The sequence below is a fragment of the Rhinolophus sinicus genome, linkage group LG06, assembly GCF_036562045.2.
Source record: "Rhinolophus sinicus isolate RSC01 linkage group LG06, ASM3656204v1, whole genome shotgun sequence".
Classification (NCBI taxonomy): domain Eukaryota; kingdom Metazoa; phylum Chordata; class Mammalia; order Chiroptera; family Rhinolophidae; genus Rhinolophus; species Rhinolophus sinicus.
This window is the reverse complement of record NC_133756.1, coordinates 57,375,310-57,393,316: the sequence shown is the minus strand read 5'-3', so window position 1 is coordinate 57,393,316 and position 18,007 is coordinate 57,375,310. Positions and strand designations below refer to the sequence as shown.

Genomic DNA, 18,007 nt, shown 5'->3' with positions numbered 1-18,007 from the left:
GTCACTCTAATTTGATATTCTTTACTTGTACATTCTATTGCACGTATGCATAATGTGTGCGTGCGCGCGCACACACACACACACACACACCTGACACACCAGAGGTTTACTAATTTTAATTTTTTTTTTTTTTTTGAAGAGGCAACTTAATGACTGGTTGTTTCTCTCCACTGAACTTTTTAAAAATGATTTTATTAATCTTGTCCTTTCACATCTTCTCTTGTCTTATTGGTTTAATTGTACATTTTTTTCCTAATTCTTGTTATGGATGCATATTTATTTATTTTTTCGCCTCTCTTCATTTTCAATCGCATGAATTTAAGCCTATGTGTTTCCTATAATCACTACTTTAGATTGATCCCATTTTGAATGTTTATTGTCATTCAGTTCAAAATAATTTCTAATTTTCATTATGACTTCATTTACACATGGCTGATCCAAAAGTGTGTTATTTAATTTTCAAATATTTAGGATTTTAAGAATTATTTTAAGGCTATTGATTTGTCACTAAATTCCACTGTGGTCAAAGAGCATGTCTATTTGGTTTCAATTCTTGATAATTGTTGAGACCTGCTTGATGGTCAGTATGTGAATCAGTTTTGTAATGCTTCACGTGTATTTTCAATTGTGAGTGCAAAATTCTGTACAGGTCAGTTTTGCTTTATATACTTTTAGCTATGTCATATAATATATAACATTTAGAATTGCTGTATTTTTTGTTAATTTAAACCTTTTATTATTACGAAGTTCTCATGGTCTTAAATAAGGCTATTTGCCTTGAAGTCTATTTTTTCCAATATTAATATGTCTACACTGGCTTCAAGTTAGTTTTTGTGTTTGATTTTTTCTTCATTTCAGTTTCACTATTTCTTATCTTTTATATTTATCGCTGATAAGCAATATAGAATTAGATTTTGTTTGTTTTAATCAAGTCTGATTCTCATATACTTTTTAACATACAACAGTTTGGTTTTCACAATGTTAAATTGTCTTGGCCCATGGCTTCCATGTCACCAAATCTAACCAATGCTCTCCGATTCATAAATTTCTTGTCTATTTCATTTGATATTGTTGACCACTTGTTACATCTTGAAATTCTCTCCTTTTTGGTTTCAAATACACCACATTCCTCTGGTTCTTCTCTATACCTTCAGCAGTTCTTCCAGCTGTTCTTAGACTCTCCTTTTTCTGCCCATCCTTTGAACACAGTTGTTTTCTAAGTGTTCTGTTTTTAATTCAATGCTCTTCTCATTCAACTCACTACGCTGAGGTTTTATATTGTGCTTCTCATCTTCTCCCTGATGCTAGCAACTCCCGAACATGTATCTTTATTTCTGATCTTCCCTCTAAGTTTTAAACCTACAAATCTTACATAGTCTGCTATAAAATCTGCATGGATATTTCATAGGCATTTTATACTTAAAATGCCTATAATTATAATTGTTATCATCTTCTAAGCTATTCCTTCATTAGGACTTCTGATTTTATGTATTTATGTATTTTATTTAAGCTTCTTAAATAAAACAATAAATAGTCACTTTAGGCTCTGTTATTGTATCTTTGGTCATGGAGCCATTGAACTCCTTGTACAAATAAATTATTGCATGGAAGCCCAATGTATAAATCATAAGTAAGCAGAGCTACTCCTTTTCAATATGGTGAACTGTGTGTGCTATTTGGAATTGGGGACTGCAGATACAGAGCATGGATTCCTATGTTTTGGCTTTGTCTTTGATATTGATCGTGATGACAATTGTAAAAGTGCAGTTGTAAAATCATTTACCTAAACCCGTTCCCAACCACACCATCTTTCCTAATTGGGACTGCCACTCAGAACATGATGGTCCAAATACAACAATTGCTTCTATTACACATTCTGTTACATGCCATTCTTATGTACACATACCAAGTTGTTGATCACATAAACTATGTTTCTCATATATTTTTCTTTCCTTGAAAAGTCATCCCACTTTTCAATTGATAATCCTTTTCTGTTCTTTAAAATTCAACTGTAAATTTAATTAGTTAGTTAAATTTAATTGTAAACTTAAACGTTATAATTTAGCAAGTGTAACTTGCTGTAGGAATTTTGAGTCTTGTGTCATGGTCTAAACACTTCTCAGTATGTTTCTACAAGAGCTAGTGGAAACGTGTAAGCCATTTTTCAAATCACATTAAAATTAGGCTCAAAATTCCTCAAAGAAGGTGTATACACTTATTCTTTGTTATATCTCTCATGCTTAGCAGAGTGCAAAGTATATGGGAGATGTCAAAAATGCTTGTTGAGATGCTGAACTAAACTACGTTGTAGTTATATTATTTCAAAAGCCAATATAGGAAAAGGTAATATTATGTAAAAACACCTTAGAGATTACAAAGAATTTTCAACTCTATTTTTCTAATTTGACCTCCACAAGTATTTCATAATATAGAAACACAACTATTATTTACTTAATTTGACACTAAAAAGAAAAGAAAAGCTTAGAAATGCAGAATTTCACCACCACAAATCTAGTTAAAAGTAAAACCAGATAAAGCTAGAAACTGTGTTTTTGGAATATTAAATTCTGTGTTTCTTGAAATCTAATACATTTTTATTCACTATAGGATTATAAAGAGTTTTTTGTTTGTTTGTTTTTGTCTCAAGTTATACCACTTTTAGCTTCAAACAATTCCTTGAAGTTTTCATGATGTGTCAGTGTTTTGATAATATCCAAGGAAGTGAACCAATTGCAACTACAATAACACTATTTTATTAGCATAACATTTTACATTTGCCTATTTTAAAATTTTTCAAAATGCTTAATTTCCTCTCCTCAAATACTCCCATGTATACATTAACAGAGCCCATAGCATCCTGACTTTGGTTTTATAAAATTTATTTTCCTTAACACCCAATTTCAGTTTACGTACCAAATGGGAACTGTTTCCTCTTTCTCTCTCAGTCTATGTAGATTTGAACCTGCTTGGAGCCACTTTTTTATTTAGACTTTTTCCTTACCTCTGCTAAATAATCTTTTTATGCTGTACCTGCTGTTTAAGTGCCTGCGTATCTGTCTCTTTACTTCCGCGTCTACTCTATACAAGTTGCAATTTCCTTTAAAGATGAAGTAAGCACTTGTCTCATCTCCCCATAGGTGTTGCCTCTCTAAAGAGATAGAAATATTTTGCCTTGCTCTATTTTTTTCTTAGTATTCTTAGAGTAAGTGCATTTATCTCAAGTGGTCAATTCATGTGAATAAAAGGAAAATATTTGACCTCATTTAAATTTTAGGCATGAGATTCCAGATGGTCACAATTATTGCTCTGGGAAATTTTGCCCTAGAACGTTATTTAGAAAAGGTTTATCAGAGTTCAGAATTGTCATCAACTTTCATGAGAATCAAGGTTTCCTGCTATCTGAAACACTTGGCCTGTTCTTAAGCCAAACGTCTGGTGCACTGTAGGTGTTTTTATTTATGTAAATTTATCTAGGATTGTATTTCATGCATATTTTCAGTATGAGACATAGATATTTCCCTGATTTTAATAATATTGAACTATTGCTTGATAATAGATCATTTTAAATACATTTAAATTGATTTAAATATTCTAATACTTCTCTTAGCTCTCGTTATGCTACTATCTCAAAACAACTTTATTAAGAAGCAAAATCTTTATTAATTACTATTGAATGCTGAGAAAATATTCTAAGGCATTTATTTCTTTGTCAGCAAGGTCATTGTCTAATCTTCCTTTCAGCTAAAATGAACTACACTAGAACAGGGTCTTGTTTTCATGACCACAGTAGTCCCAGTAACTAGAATAATCTCTGCCATGCAATTAGCATTAGTAAAAGCTTGTAAAAAGAATAACTCTTAGCTTCCCAAGAAAATCAAAATAATACTAGTACTGGAAATATCTTAAGAGGTCTATTTATTGAAAGATTTATTGTAAAATTTCCTTTCTATTTTTACTATATCAAAAGGACTATGTTGATGGGGGAGATGGAAGAGAAAGGAGATATTTTGGATAGCCTCATATAGTCCATTTCTCATCAAATAATAAAACTAATATTATCTATATATAGTTATACCTATATAGATAATAAATCTATATGCAGCTATATCTATCTATGTATATTTCTTTTGATGGAGATCAGGTTACGCTATCCTAAATATAAATATGATTAAAACAAATTTTGACAATTGATCTGAGAATTTTGAACTTGTTTACTGGATGTATATAGTAATAGGTTAGGGGTAAAGGACAAATAAGTATGGTCTTTGTGATTAATGATAGATATTTTTATCATAGATCTTTCTATCCCCAGAGGGTCATATTCATAGTATTAACAGAAAACTCATAGTATTTCTCACCTCGTAAACCTGGTTTAAATCCTTTCCATATCCCTTGCTAGTTGAGTAAATTTAGCCAACTTACATAACCTCTTTGTAGATCTACTAAATTAATGGACTTGAACTGATACACTACAAATGTGGACAAGCCAATTTACCTCATGGGAAAAATGTTCTATTCAATAAATATTCAATAAACATTTGTTTTAAAGAATATAATTGGGAATTCTCCCAATGAACTTCTATCCAGTGTTCCTAAGTACTTTGTCATTATGAATATGTGTAAGTTCCATGTTTGAATATGACATCAAGAATTGATGTCTGCATATCATGCAAAAGATATACATAAATATTTTACTGGCCTTTCATCTGATTCTCATTTTAGGTAAAACCAACTTTCCACTACTAATTTCTGGTTACATATTTTCTCTTTTTAGTGGAAGTCAAACAAGATCAAATTTTCACATTAAGATAATATAATTAAAGATAATGAACTTACTAAAGAATTATTATTCAAGAAGAATAATTCCAAATAGATCGAAAGGGAAATGACACAAGGAAAAATAAATGAGAACAATCACTGTAAAAGTGTACCTAGTACGTTTTATCAGTATTCATATGGAGTTTTTACTATAAAAACTTTCACTTTTAGTCCAGTCTTAGTTTATTTCTAATAGAAAAAGTCCCAAAGAAGTAGATATCCTTTACTACTATTTTGCAACTAATCCTATACATTTACTTGGTGGACTATGAATCTGAGTGGGTAAGATTTTCACGAGAAATACCAGGATAAATGTCACTTTTCAATAACTATAAAACTGGGCTTTAACATTTCAGCCTTTGTCTCATAAAGACTATGAGCCATGATATAGGGTAGAAATAGTGAGGCAGCTCTACGTGTCTGCGTGTGGGAAGAAGCTCTTTTTATTAATAAACAGGCCTTTGGTCTCCAGGGCCCATTTCCCCAGCAGTCAATTCACTTAGAAAAATAAAATGTCATTTAATTGGCAGGAAAATTGCTTAAATTCTGTGTGACAAAGTCAAAGAAATACATTCTGTAGATGGAAAAGAAAAGAGAGAAGGATATAAATTAAATGTTAATTATAAAGATGATTAAAATGTAATAATATACAAAATTCATCAAACTCCTTAGTAATTGACATAAAATTATATAAATTTGGGATATGTAATCACAATCAAATTAATATCATAAGCTTAAAAAAATAAACTGCTTAAAATTGATGCTTAGGTTCCATTGTGTTGACAGCTATCTATGAAATCTGTAGAGAACGCTAATTTGATAGGAATGACTTGCATTTAAAAGTCAGTTTAGATTTTAGGTTAATTGGCATCCACTTAACTTGTGAAGTCTACCTTGTTAAATATAAATTTAAAAAAAATTAATGCCAATGGAAGTGAAAAAACTGTTTGACACAAGTCAGCAATTAACTATATAAAGCTAAATTTCAAGATTCTAGAAGTTGGTATAGATATAAACTCCTTTACTTGCTCTTTAATTTACAAATCAATCATATGTCAAAATTAAATGCAAGAAAAATATCCTGCCAAATAGTATAAAAGAGAAATTAGAAAACACAGAAGAAATGGAAATACGAAGATTAATACAGAGAAGAATGAAATAAATGACGGGGGGGGGGGGGAAGGTGCCCTCAAAAAAGTCGTATACCTCATTGTAGCCTAATTTAATACCTGAAGTTATTATTTTTTAACATCTCTGAAGATTGTTTTATGCAACATTCTTTTGTTAATAGCTATATTACATACTTAAGTATATTCTACACTTGATCTTAGCCAAAAGGCCGAGAAGCGATAGTAGTTAAGTATATTCTAATTTAGAGGATAATGTTAGAGAAAAGCTTTAGTACTAATGTTCTATAATACCATGCCTCTTCTCTCACTCTTTATTTTCTGGGACTTTCATATTTCAACTCAACATATGGTCATTTATGGTATCTTCTAGTTGATGTACTAAAGTGGCTACTGGGGATATCTGTCTCCTAATTTAAATATCTATGTAGCTATAAATGGGAGGTTTGAACAATTACTAGAGGGCTTCTATTGTTGACAAATAGAAACAAATGAAAGCAAATCTAATCAAGAGAGATGATCTGGAGCCAAGAATGGCCTTGGCAGAGGATGTCTGAGGGAACACAGGATGAGTACGACACCTTTCTATCCCCTGAGGAATTATCAATGTATTGGTAGACATGTGATCACCTTTGTCTTATTTAGTGTACACTTATGACTGCAATTTTTAAGCATCAGTCTACCTGAGAATAGATTCTATCTCTGCATCTTGCTCTGCTTAACTTTGTGCAAATTACTTAAGTTGTCTGCTTTCAGTTTCCTCATATTTAAAATGGCAAAGATGGTACTTGAGAGCATAGGAGCACAAAACAACCTTCTGGTATGGTCAAGAAAGAATGGAAACAGAACTTTAAAAACACAATTTTAACTTGAAAGAGCTCAAAAATGCATGCATTAAATAGCATCAAAACAAACAGAGAAAAATACAATATTCAGGATTAACATCTATGGAAATTCTCATATTTAAAAGTAAAATAATACACCTACAAAGGAATGAGAATAATAGTGGCATAAGAAGTCTCATCATCAACTTGGCAACACTGCAAGTGTTGTTGATGGTGGGAGAGAGGGTATCACCTTAACTCACACAGGGAAAATTATTTTCAAGCTAAAATTCTATACCCAGCCAAAATGTTAGTCAAATGTGATATAGTAAAGACATTCTTACATATGCAATAAGTCCTCACATATCTTTCTATAAGGAGTATGCTAAGGATCTTCTCTAGAAAAAAGAATAAATCAAGAAAAAGAAATACATGGGAAAATGGTTAGGAAAAAACAAATATAATTTAATCAATCAAAAATATGGGAAGTGAGGGAACAGAGTGAAAAAAGTTTAAAAAAAGGAAAAATAGAATGCAAAGGCAGATACACATATCCATATATCATATATTCAGATGTATGTTGAAAAACCATATAATTAAATATAAGAAGAAAAGATGTTTAATAAAGTGCAATACTCATTTTTTACTAAAATGTTTTCAAACTAGGAAATGCATTCTTTAATCTTACATAGGGCATCTCCCAAAAATTGCAGTCCACATGGTTTGTAATAATGGGGAATGGTAGAACATTTTTTTTTACAGTCATGGAAAAGGCCATAAAGCCCAGAGTCAACTTTCTTCAGGGCATATCCATTGAAGGACAAAAGTAAAAGAAATATAAGTACGTATTAGAAAGTAAGACAACAACTTTTTATTGTTTACCGGTGATTTAAATGTCTATTAAAAAATAATATATAGGCAGGTTATTAGAATAAATAAAAACAGGATAGCAGCCAAGGTCATAAAGCAGAAAACACAGGAGACGCATGGAAAAAGAGAAGAAACACATAGGAATTAGGAAATCTTAATTCAATTCTCTTAATACATGCCAGATCAAGTAGACAAGTAAGGGTGTAGATTTATATCATGTAATTAAAAAGCTCCAATGATTGATATAATTAAATTCTGTACTCTGAAAGAGACTACATATTCAAGTTCCCATGGAATTATCATAAAACTTACTATACAGTATGCCATGTGGGAAATTTTAATATATTTCAAAAAGTATGGAAAACAATTGTATTAGTGAAGCCTGCTGTAATAAAACAAAAACACCATTGACTGAGTGGCTTAAACAACAACTATTCATTTCTCACAGTTCTGGAAGTTGGGAAGTCTAAACTCAAGGTGCCAGCCAGTTTGGCTCCTGGTGAGAGCCGTCTTCCTGGTTTGCAGATGACTGCCTTCTCTGTGTCCTCATCTGGGGGACAGAGAGAGCAAGCTTTCTGGTTTCGCCTTATAAGAGCACTAACCCCATGATGAGGGTGCACCCTCCTGACTTCATCTAAACCTAAATACGTCCCAAAGGCCTCACTTCCAAACACCATTGTTGTAGACAACCTGGTTCTTGGTCTCGTCACAGGAATTCAAGGATGCACGGAATAAACCAGACAAGCAGTGAATTTATTGAAAGAGGACAGTGCATTCCTAAAGTAGTCAGAGCGGGCAGGCCGGGGGAAGGGGTGGGGCTTGGCAACTTATTAGTTCTAAAATGAAGGTGCGAAATATTCAAGATTGAGGGATGGTATTATAGGCCTTCCTAGGTGAGTCCTTGCTGACCTCACCTTCCCATTGGGAGGAAGGCTTTTTGTCCATCTTTGGCTCTTATCGGGACTATAATGGCGGCACAGGGGATGGAGATTTTCCCTAACCGCAATGCTAAAAATATTATAATTCATTATAATTAGCTAAAGTTCACCTTGAGGGGCAAGATGGTGTCCTGGATCTGCTCTTGGCCACCAAAGTCTAGTTCTGGCTGGTCTCGTTGCTGTACTTTTTCTTAAGGATGATCTCATCTCCTCCTTCCTTTGTTTTCCCGCACTTCCTTCTTCCCTTCCTCCTCATCTCCCCGAGGCTCTATTCTGTCTGCCTATGGTAACGCCACCACAATTGAGAGTTAGGGCTTCGACATATGAATTTTGGATACAAACATTAAGTCCATCAGAGCAACATTCTCTAATCACAATGAAATAAAACTAAAAATTAACAGCAAAACATTAAAAAAATATATCTACTCATGGGAAAATTAAAGCAGAGTCTTTTAAACAACTCTTGAGTGAAAGGAAATTCAAGACTGATATGCACAGTATTGAGAAAATATTAATAATAAAAATACCTGTAAGAAGCTATGAAATAGAGCCAAATACTGTACTAATACATCAATTAAATAGGTATCTGAATCAAAAATTTAGAAAAAGAAAAAATATTCCAAATGAAAGAATAAAAGGAGACAAAAGGAAGGAATAGATAAAAGTGGATAAAAATAAATTAGAAAACAGAATTAGTTGAGTAAAAAAGTTAATACATTTTTTTGAAAACAAAACAAAATGACACCATGAGCTAACTTAATTAAGAAATAAACTAAGAGGTGGGAGAAGGGGTTGTAAAAGTGCCAATCAACCATATAAGGTCTTTCTGTAGAAATAACCATCCAATCTAAAGACGTTTAAAAAACAGTCCTGAGGCACCTTTTTGAAAACCCTTTACAATTATGTAAAAATCTTATTAAAGTAGACAAAATCTCAGAAACTGTAAACAGAACAATTTCCACAGACGATTTCTATAAAAGATAGGAAAACTTGTCAAGAAGGTAGCTTCTCAAATATCCCAGGCCAGAATGGTTTCATTTTGAATTCAACCAAAACGTCTTAAGAGCAAATAATGCCAGCACCATTTAACCTGGTCCAGAAAATAAGAAAAGAAATAAAACTTCCGAACTATTTTGTCGTGTTAATAGATGTAAGAAAGAAAAAATCATGAGTAGTCTGTATATAAAAAATAATTTCAAAAATTTCAAAACCTATTTTTGGTTTCAAAACAAACATTTCTCAACATGTTAAATTATATGTTCATCAGCATTAAAAGCCATCTTTATACTTGATGGAAAACATTAGACATATTCACACTAAAGTCAGAAACAAGGCAAACTACCAGTATTAGCACTAATACTCAGCATTGTTCTGGAGGTAAGAGCCTCTGGGATATTTGAAATTACCATGAGAATAAAGCTACCTGAATAGACTTAATAAATTCAGATATAAAATTTAGTAGATTAAATCGGTAGTTCATTTAAACAACTGGCATTCAATCAACTACTATAATTAGAAATAATTGCAATACAAAACATAAAATTCTTAAGAATAATTTGAAAAAGCATAGAGAAGACATATACAAGGAACACAAAAGAGACTTGAAAAAAATAAGAACATATAATATGTCTAGTCTTGGCAGATGCAACATGGTAAAGATGCATCAGGTCTCCTTATGAAATTAATGTGATTTCAGTAAAATACTACTAGGATCTTTTTAATTTAGCAAATTAATTAAAAGTTTTAGAATTTAATGGAATCACCGAAAAAGAAGAGAAATATTGGGAAGTAGATTGCCAGCTTTAACAAATATCTAAAAATAATACAAAATATTAATAATTAAAAAGGTGTGGTAGTGATGCCTGGATTAGACATACCCATGAAACAGCAAGTCCTGAAATAAACCCTGATGCATCTAAGTCAATTCTGTATAAAATACAGAGAGCATCTCATATCAGTGTAAAAGATGGAAAAAATGAACTAATAAAAAAATGAGTGATGATTACCAGATTCGTAACTCATACCTGAATGAATTTCCAATGAATCAAATGTTTAAAAGAAATGTGAAGCAATATAATTATTACAAAAAATGAGGAATAATTTGTTATAAACTTGGAGTAGAAAATACCTTTAAACTATGACTTAAAATCCACAAGCCATAAAGGAAATATATTGAAAATTTGAATACTTAAATACTAAAATGAAACAAAAATGTAGAGATAGCAAACAGCAAAATAACCAACCTATCAGTATAGTAAAGAAATAATGACAAAGATAAACTAGTAAAACTTTTTGCAGCTCGTCCACATCCCAGACAAAATTCAATAATTCTTCCTATCAAAAACTCATAGAAATTGAAAAGGAAATGTCCAATAGAAAACTGAATACAGTATATGGGAGATTTTTAAGAAAAAGAAGTGTTGGATATTTGACTTTATTTATAAAAAAGAGAAATGTGGATGAGACAACAATTTTCACATATCAAATTAGCTTTAGTGCAGAAGTTAAATAACATATTGTGCTGACAGGGTCTCAGAGTCAGGGACTCCCATATGTTTCCGGGATGAGTGAAAATTTTTACAGACCTGACAGAGGGCAACTTGGCTATATCTATCAAGATTAAGACAAATATACATTTCATGCATGTAAAATCACATATACAAATCAATTTTTGCAGCACTGTTTCCAATAGCAAAAAAACTGGAAACAGTTTAATAGTCACCCATAGTGTACAAATTAAATAAATTACGGTGCAGTCCATGTAACAGAATAGGGTTGAAAATAAAAATGAGAAGTCTTTTCTATAGACTGACATGGAAATATGGAAATATCTGATATGGACTGATATGGAAATATCTTCTTGGAGTATTGTTAAGATACAAGAAATAGAGCAGTGTATATACTATGCTATCTTCTACTGGGTAACAGGGAAGGAGAAAGCATTAAAAATATGTTTGAATTTGCTTGTAAGTTCAGAAATAAATGTTGGCAGGACACACAAGGAACAGTTATGATGACTGTTTGAGACCAGGGATGGCAAGGTAGGGTCTGCTCGGATGTTAAATAGGGGTGACAAGGATATAGTCACTTAAATATGGAAATCAATGTGAATGTACTACTAATTACAAATTAAGAGAAAACAAATATAGTAATAAACCTGTGATAAATATTATAACTCAAGTATATATAGTACGTGCCAGGGAAATGATGATGAGGGGATAGTCAATTATGTCAAGTTGGTACAGAAAGTTTGCAGGGATAAAATACTAATAGTATTGATATTGGATCCAGAATATTGAGTAGAAATCCACCTGGGAAATAGGGTGGCAGCAGTGGAAATGTATTTCAGTCATTCAAGCTGAATCAAAACCATATGTAGACATGCTCAGGTTGGTGGGGACTGAGGTTTTCCAGCCTGACTCTGTCCATGAATCCTGGTCCTCAATCTCTCCATAATGACACAAGTAGAACACCTACTTGGCTTTAGAAAAATCAGTCTCCTATGAGTGCATTTTTTATTTTATTTCTGTAAGATGAGTATCAAAATAAGACAAGGGTTGGGGAAAAATGAGATCTTTATTTATATACAAATTATATTAGTGCTTCAATGATCAGATTTTGTACACAAAATTAACAACGTAAAGCCCTCATGGTAGGAACCATGCTGAGTTCTTTTCCAGGTGTGTGATCAATTTAAGGTTGAGCAATCTTTAATTTCCCCCTTGGTCCCCTTTGTGAGGATTGGCAAGGATTTGACAAATGACAGAATCAGTTCTAAAGCTTGGAATCGTCTTCCACGTCTCACCCCTTTCAAATGCCACACATAATTACTCACCAAATCCCACTCATCTCCTTTCTGAAGTATTTCGACCACTCTCCCTACCTTTGCACACCACCAATGTTATTGTTTTTGTTACCTCGATGGCTACCATCCAGACCCTTCTCTAATTTTTCCCATCCAGATTTTAATAATTTCCTAATATGTTTCCCTTTCTCAGGTTTATTCATCCTCCAATTTGAGTACACCATCACAGGACATTGTAAAGATGATTGATGAAGTTACTAGGTGCAAGTATTTTTCTGAGGCATTCAATGACTTATTGAGGCATTTTCTGAATTCTCTTCCAGGACAAATTATTTTCTTGTATTGACTTCTACACCAGTGGCTAATAATACCTCATAAATTTGAGCTCCACTACTTTGAAATGTGTTACAATTCAGGTAGAGGTAAAGTTCCCTTTGTACTTCTCATACAGAATTTTTTACCAAGTAAATTAACAGTATCATCAAGACTGCATGGGTAATTTCTAGGCTATTTAAGAAAACAAATTGTTTTCAAGCACTAGTAGGCAGTGTAGAAGAATCTATTTACATTTAAATTATTTGCTAATTACAAATCATTATTAGCTATTAAGTAAGAAAAGTCACTTAAAGACAACTACTGGCAACACTTGTTAGACTTGTTCTAATTATGGAGACTGGAGAAGAATAAAACTGAGGTTAAAAATAGTTCATAATCCATATTTCTTTCATCGATTCAATACACCTCCCCTCATTTCCACTAGGCCAAATGCTTGTGGTTTTATTGGACCTGCAAAATATCTCAGTATAAAATAATACATATAAGAGGAAGACTGATAAATTGTCTGAATTCAAGAAATCAGATCCCTCAAGGTTACTCCCAACTAGACTCTTACCCTGGATTTTTTTTTTTTTTTAAAGCCTATAATCAAGGAGGTAAAACAACACAATCCCAGAAAAGACAGCTGCAGGGGAAGCAGGGATAAGCATTTGTTTTCACTTTGAAAACATGAGCCCACTGCCAACAGATTTTGGGCTCCTGTACAAGTCTTTCCAGAATTACACAAAGATTTCAGAACAGAAGAGAAACAATGTCCAGAATTACCTTTGATTTAGCACATAGGTCTTCTATTCTGGACAAATTCAAAATAGATGTCCCATCATCTACCATAGAAGTCAACTTAATAAAAGAGGGAAAATTCCAGTGCTGTAATGCAATACAGGAGCTGTATTAGCCCCACTGATTTTAGTGTAGTATAGCAATACCTCCAGTTCCATGTCATGGAAAAAACACAGAACTGGAGTAAAATTCTGGTCCTGACACACTTAATTCCTCCTTGGCATGAATCATGCTTACCTTATAGAACTGGTGGAAAATTATGAAAGCTAATTCTTTAAGTGATTTGCAAACTGTGCAGTACTCGCTGGAAGTAGGGGATATCATTACTAGCTGATACTACTAAATATATAGACCAAGAATGACAACGTAATTGACAGGACTTGGGAATTATGCTGTCAAGTGGTTGTATAAAGACATGACAAGACATATCTTAAAAAGAGAAGGCAATATCTGCTCCATAAACACACTGCACGATAATTGTGCGAAAGTCACATCAAAGACAGCATTTGCACTAATATATTTATATAAACTTAGGTGGAGTGAGACAGTTAGATGCATGAAGGAGGACCACCTGGAGGTATGCCATATCCAGTGTTTCATTTCTGTATAGAGTGGTGGGTCTCAAGTCTTTCATATGTTATTAAAACAAATGATCAAACAAATAGCACCAGGCACAGACCAATAAAAATCTGTCATAAATGAAGAATTATGATTTATCCAATTCTGTGCAAATGATAGGCCCTTAAAATATGTTAGCAAATTATTTAAGGAGGGCATTTTTACTGTTATCAACTAACTTTCAACTAAACTCTGTAAAGTCTTTAGTGTCTATCACTGTCAATAAAAGCTTTTGAATTTCTTGAGCTCTTTGATTCCACTACTATAGATCCCATGCTCCTTTATGTCCCCCAAATAGACTAGCAGTTGTAACAAGCTACCAAATATAAGATCCTTCACAATGGCGCTCTGAGCAGGAACCCATCTAATGAATGTTGTAACTGTTTTGTGTCTGAAGGCAGTTGTCCTATTCGGTTCTTTAGTCTGAAAATAAAACACCCTGTGAATTCAGTCAATTTGACCAAGAAAAACTGTAATAAAGTAATGAGTTAAGCCAGTTGTTTTAAGTAAATTAGCAAAACAACCACTTGAATGACCAAATTACAAAACAAATTCAACGGATTCTGTTGAAAAAGTGGTGTTGTGCTCTTTATTTAGCCTATTGGTGATTATCTGCCAAATACTAGCATCATGTATTCATGTTCCTCATTGCTGTTTTGTAGGAATAGCAGGAGAGAGAAAACTATTACCTAACAGAGTTCTCATACTTCTCTGAATAGATCACCCTGGGCTTTTGGCCGCTGGGTTCAGGCAACATTCTCAAGGCTTTCCGGGCACTTCTGTTTTCCACCTTTTGCCACGTATCACCTGGCATTAAATTATTGGGAATCTGACTGAATTCAAGAGGCAACAAAACTATTTTTGTCTGAGTCAATTATGCCAAGTACACATGCAAATTCTAAAACACTTCCTTATATTAACTTTTATAATTGTTTACAATATATAATACTAATCTCATTTCAACCAACGGCTGGGATGATAACTAATGGGACACTGCTTTGTGAAATAGGCACCGGAAACTAGGGAGAAATGTGAAACAAAAACCAAACATACCCCTGTGGTTTTCTGTACTATCACTAAGAAGATGGAGACATGCTCTTGACTCCTTGCCTACACCTGAGCCAAGATTGAAAATTGGTTCTGGAGTACTCAGCTGAGTTATCAAACCCAATGCCTGGCTGGACTGAGACTTAAAAACGCCTTGCCAAAAGTTTCCTGAAGGAAGAAAAAAAAGAATGCTTATGGTATTTCCTTCTTGGAACTTTGTAACGCATACACTCATGAAAAGCTCTGAGAAATCCTAAGTAAAGAGACATGCTAAAGTTTATTTAACCCTGGCTTTTTCATATATATTTGAAATGAAATCCTAATTTTGAGAAATCAACATTATCAGATTCTCATGAAAGTACTTTTTGTTGGTACGCATTTTGGGAAACACTGGTTTGTACACAGATAACTTGTGTCCCTTCGTATGATAATTGAAGGTATGGGAAGAATCACTCACTGTGGGAAAATGGAGATGTAAATAGCAACATGTGGTCAGCCTGCAGATGCTACTGGTGAGAGAACCAATTAGTAAACCAGCACTATCATTTTTGCTGAAAAACAACTGTTCTAATACTTGGAAATGGGTGTATGTGTAAATGTATATAATATTTTTAAGGAATTACCAGAAATACAAGATTCTATGAATAGAGCAGGGTTATTAAAAAATACACAATGTTATTCTTTATTTTTTAGGAGATTTTATCTTACAATATCTTTGGAGAGTTGATTCTGAGACAAGTAGGCCTCTCTTCTCAAACTTCCTTGATTCCTGCCATATGTAAGTAGTGACATTTCTATTGTGTGTCCCCTCACCACCATGTTCTGAATGTTTCATACAGCCCACTTCTCTTGTCTTACCGACATATCCTCTTCAGAAAGCAGTAGACCATGGTAACAGAATGTGGAGCCAGTGTGGTCATGTCCCAGAAGGATCGGCCAAGTGTCACGGCCGATCACATGTTGTGAAAGAATTGACAAGGCACAAAGGAATAGAAGTTAGAAAGTTTATTTAAAAGAAAAGCATTGGCAGAGAAGCTGCCAGGGGTAGAGTCTAGATAGAGCAGACATCTGCGCCGATCTTCAGGTTAGCTTCTCTTATATAGGAAAACGTAGGTAATTTTCTTACAGCAGATTCTTATAGCAGAGTATGTGAGGTATAGACTGAGATCATTTAATTGACACGAGCAGGTTATATAACTGGTTTCTTCCTGTGCATGCTCTTACCCAGAATGCCTACAGAAAAACCCATGGCGGGGCAAACTATAATGTTCATTTTATTATAATTGTATTATAATGAGGCCAGAGTTCAGGCTAAGGGTAGACTCCAGCAGTTTGCACAGGCACCAAGAAACATAATTCTGGTTGGGGTCTTACCTCTTTTTTCTAGTAGCGTTTTGACAGAAAAAATTTCTCTAGGGGCTGACCCTGGGCGGTCACTGGAAAGTGGACTCAGGCATGGGCAGTCCGTGGGAATGGACATAGGTGGTGCAAAGTACTGATCAAATCACCTTCTGCTAATTCCCCTTGGGTTCACTTTTTGTTAACTCTTTCTGCCTCATCACCAACTACTTCATTTTACCCTCTCTCTGTTCATCTTGCATATTTATGTATGTCACTGAATAGAATGTAAGCAAAGGGTAGATGGTTAGCATTTTTTTTTTGGAGTAGTTGCTTTTTTCTGAAGCAGAGATTTAATATCAAGGCTGTTCTATGAATTTATGGAAAAAAAGGAAACTGATGGGAAAATGTGACTTGTTGGGTAAATGTTATAATTATTTAACACTACAAGTGTCTATCTATGAATCACAAAACAATATGCCAAGTAACAATTGCTGATTTATTCTTTTACCAAAGATCTGTTTTCCTAAAGTATGAGTACTGGTTGGAAGAGTTATGCAGGAGGGAGAGGAGAGAGAGGAGAAAGAGAAAAAGAGAAAGAGAGAGAGAGAATTTTCCCCATCTTCTCTTTATTAATTTACACTAATTATTTTCCATGAGAAAAACATTCAAATTCTGACCCAGAGAGGGGAAAACTGAGGAGATTGTCCTTCCTGGAAGCAAAGCTTTGATGTGTATAACAACAAAGCATGTGTGTCGGCCACAGAACCCAAAATGATCTCAATGTGTATTGCAAGGAATAACGTCTCCATAAACTTGCTGATATTGAAGGTTTCTCTATCCTGAATCAAATTTAATATATGTATATAGACATATAAGAATTTCTCATACATATGCATCGTACTATACACTTTTATAAAATAACTTAATAATAAAATAATACCTATAACTAACACTAAAATGATTTAGTCTAGGCAACATTGGCAGATGGTAAAACTATACTGGGTGAAAATCTGGTGATAATATGTAATCATACTTACAAATGATAATTGCATAGACTTCCTCTCAACTCCTGCAGCCCTGATAATTTTGTCATAGCTATGTCTCCAAAGCAATCATTCAGCATATGATAATACAATTTCCTCTTTTATGGAGGCTCTTTCACTTGCATACCTGTTTGACTGTATTATTTGAATGTTACAAAGGGAAACTTTGTTCCCTGAAACATGTTGATTTTATGAGATAATAAGACTACTTGGCTAAATTGCATTTCTGTTTAAATGTTCAACTGAACATTCCCATATGGGAATCTGCATTATGTTCTGACATACACTGGGGTTCAAAGGTGGCAACAACAGTATCTTGGGTCTGTAAGACTCTGAGCATTCTTTTAAAAGTGATGATGCTTATAGTAGCATCTAGAAAGCCAAAAGTTGAGAGTAGTATAAGTTTGAACAAACAGTCTAGTATATACAGTCACACGATGTCTTTTCTGAGATATCTGGG

The 18,007-nt window shown here is 33.5% G+C and overlaps 1 pseudogene; it reads right to left on the bottom strand.

Moving 5' to 3' along the window:
- Nucleotides 1–5,996: 5,996 nt before the first annotated feature.
- On the bottom strand, nucleotides 5,997–6,169 carry LOC141572609 (U2 spliceosomal RNA; annotated as a pseudogene).
- Nucleotides 6,170–18,007: the final 11,838 nt, after the last annotated feature.